General features: G+C 36.2%; 1 long non-coding RNA gene across 1 annotated transcript; it reads right to left on the reverse strand.

Annotated features, from left to right (window-relative positions):
- Nucleotides 1-210: 210 nt before the first annotated feature.
- LOC121066128 lies at nt 211-3,355 on the reverse strand. Its single transcript, XR_005817532.1, has 2 exons — nt 3,172-3,355; nt 211-471 (listed from the first exon to the last, which is right to left on the reverse strand). It is a non-coding gene; the product is annotated as an uncharacterized LOC121066128 (long non-coding RNA).
- Nucleotides 3,356-3,604: the final 249 nt, after the last annotated feature.

Consider the following 3,604-nt stretch of genomic DNA (forward strand, 5'->3'; position numbering starts at 1 on the left):
AGGTATAAAGGGAGATGTCACTGTAATGGTAAGAGTGTGAGTAATTGAAGTCGTTTTTAAACTATTGAACTTCAGGAGAAATGAAAGTTTCTAGAAAATGTTTTTTTCTGGAGAACAAAAGTTATGAGTGAGAAAAGTATTTTCATTAGTTGCTTATATATCAAAAAGGAGTTTTATATTATGAAATAATGAGAAGCAAATGTTCTATAATTTTGTTTAGCACACAAGATGTACTGATATAGTTACAAAAAGTTATATATTTGTAAGATGCATTTCTTTTTTCCAACTGTTATAGCTGACTTCCCTTGGTTATGTTTCAAACATTCTTCTCCTCCATCTCTGTTCCTGGCTGATGCAGTTTCTTGCACATAGAAGTTCCATTTCTTGTCAGGGTTCCGCACATATCAGTAGTATTAAAAACAAATCAATATCACAATGGCAACATTTTTCTAATTTTTCAGGAGACCTACACTGTTAAAGGATAAACATAGAGAAATTAGAAAGAACCACCATGAAAACTGCTGTTCTTTTTGCTGTTTAACCAACAAATGTCTGAAGAAACAAAAAATGATGTATTTCTGCAAGTTATAATTTCATAATTTCAAATATGGTAGACTTCCAAATGAGGGAAAGGTATTAGCTTGTCAACTACTTTGACTTATTACTGTCGATCTATGTGTCTAGTCCACTAAAATATTGTCCTTTAATTTAAATGACTGGAAATTAGATTTAATTTGCTGTGGCCAGCCACTACTCATTAGAAAAGAAATGGTCTTGAACGAAAACCTTATCTTGGTATATAGTGTTCCACCATCCAGATCACCTCTGTTCAGGGGGAATTCAGAATGGTCTTGATTTTCCTCACAATATAACAGTGAACTCAGGACTAGAGCCTGCCGTGACCTGGTAGTTCAGGCCAGGATCCTAGCGCACTTGAACAATGGTCTTGTTTCGACTATTTGTTGTCACAGGTTAATTGAGAGATGGCAGCACACAGTGTTTATGTATGAAGAAAGTTTGTACTGTAATAGTATCAGAAGCTGAGGAGCTTATATAATGTTTCCTGACCCTGAAAAAGTTAACTATTTCTTTCTTTCTTCTTTTCTATTAGTTATTAGTTATCTTTCTTCTTTTCTATTAGTGCTATTTTTTTCCCAAAATAACTCCTTCCTTCCTTCCTTCCTTCCTTCCTTCCTTCCTTCCTTCCTTCCTTCCTTCCTTCCTTTTTCTCTCTTTCTTTCTTTCTTTCTCTTTTTCTTTCTGTCTTTCTTTCTTTCTTTCTTTCTTTCTTTCTTTCTTTCTTTCTTTCTTTCTTTTCTTCTTTCTTTCTCTTTCTTTTTCTTTCTCTTTCTTTTTCTTTCTCTTTCTTTTTCTTTCTCTTTCTTTTTCTTTCTTTCTTTCTTTCTTTCACTCTCTCTCACTTTCTCTCTCTCTCTCTCTCTCCCTCCCCCTCTCCTTCTCTCTTTCTCTCTTTCTCTCTTTCTCTCTTGGATTCCCCCCCACTTCCCCCCCCCCCCCCCAGGTATCTGGAGAAAAAGTGATGATTACAATAAGAGAAATTGCAAGAGGTTTTCCAGGTCTAGGGTTGGTGGTGACATCCCCATAAATCATGGGTAACCCTAACATAGACAGTCTTAAAGAGGCTTAGTTGTCATAAACATATATACATAGGTAAGACTGTTCCCATCATATTTATCTTTCACTCCACAGCTTATAGAAACCAAATTTCTGTCATCAACAATTATTAATCATCCATTTACCCTGCTGAGACATCTAATAAAGCATCAAGTACAGAGTTTGAACATGAGAGAAAAGGAGAGAAAATGTAATCCAAATTTTTAAATGTAAAGGGAAGAAAAATCTCACGTAACATCTGTTCACCACATGTTCATAAATTACAGTGGGATTTTGAACTTTACTTCTCTTGTCTACATGTCACGCAGATTTAATAGTTCATAATTTTATGGAAAACAAGATAATTATGCACCATGCTTAAAAGGACATGATCAGTTCTCCAGCAGCAGTATTACAAGCAGCTCTCCATTGATGGCAAGCCTGTGGTAGTTCAGCATGTTGTGGTGTCTCGGTCTTTGCATGTAAAGCTCGTTCTTCATGGCAAGACCAAGGAAAGCACTGCTGAATTGCACCTTGTGAGCCTGGGCCTGAATGTGATAACCTTTGACTCTCAGGGGAAATTAAAATTTAATTCTTAGACCGCAAAAATATGTTGTTGGCATGTAAGGTCTCACTGAGAAATGCAATTTCTCATTGAGAATACAGCCTTTCTATCATCAGTGTGTTATAAAAGTGTGGGTTTTTTTAGCATGAATGAAAAAATGGACAAAGCAATTGTTACACAGTGGGCACATTTTACAAAATTTTTATCCACTGCAGAACTGCGTGTCTTAATCTAAACATGTGTTCTTCCATCTACTTAACTGAGACAAGCCAGTGGTGTACATATGAATACAGAGGTAATCAGGTTTGCTCTTCCCATTTACTTCTTGTGAAATCTATCCATCTCTGCATCAAATCTACACACAACATTAAATTCCAGGTCTTGGGCTGGCTCTGCATGCCCATAAAGAAAATCCAAACATTTTCTTGCAAACATTTATTCCAAAATGTGAAAGGAAAGAGTTAATTTAGATTCAGTACGAGAAGCAAAAGAAAGAGAGATGAGTCTGATGAAAGGAAATTGTCCTTTTAAATTATCTTCATTCTCCTATTCTTAAAATAGCCCTCTTCCCCACCAAAATAATGACATCCTACAGAAGAGATAGAGCTAATAAACATACAAGAATTTAAGGAAAAAAAAAGAAAAAAAAAGGCAAAAAAAAAAAAAGCATGGATTACAGGATTACAATATGTAAGAAGCAAAATCAAAATCTCCAGGAAACACACTTGCAATAAACAAATTAGAGATTAAAAACATTCCAGAATTAGCATGTTAAACACAATGGCAACATTTAGAGTCCTTACGGCCTGAAACATATAAACTTAACTGTAATCATAATATACAACTTTAGAGTATTGTTCAAGAAAAATATGGCTTGGAAGCAGTTGCCAGCATGAGAAATTTCCATGGTTTTTCTGCAGATGATCATTCTGATTTAGGGAGCAGTATAAAAGATGGAAGGGGCTGCAAACACAGTTTGAGACATTTCATACCGTTGTTCTAATGAAGAGCCCACAGATACAATCTTCCTCTGCTGAAGTCTTCATTTAACAAAGTGCTTAAGCACAAGCTTAAAGATTAAGTAGTGGTTCTGTAAAATTTGCTAGGAAATCTTGCTGCAGTTAGAAAATGCTAGCAAGAGATTGACTTCTAAGTAATCAAATTACTTTGTTAAACTAAATCCTCATATTTCTCTTCCAAACTCTTGAGACAGCTACTGCATTTTATAAAGGGCCATTAAATGCAACGCACAGCAGGCAGTGCCCTGCTGACAGGAAAGATGACTTTCCCCAGCTGAGTTCTCAAAAGGAGGTCCAAAGCTGCCAAGGAATGTAACAGGGCTCTGCATGCCACAAAATACCAACGCAAGCACAAACAAGGCATAGGAGCAGGGGCCAACAGCCAACAGACTGCCTCCCCCAAGCC

Source organism: Cygnus olor, chromosome 2 (genome assembly GCF_009769625.2).
Source record: "Cygnus olor isolate bCygOlo1 chromosome 2, bCygOlo1.pri.v2, whole genome shotgun sequence".
Taxonomy (NCBI): domain Eukaryota; kingdom Metazoa; phylum Chordata; class Aves; order Anseriformes; family Anatidae; genus Cygnus; species Cygnus olor.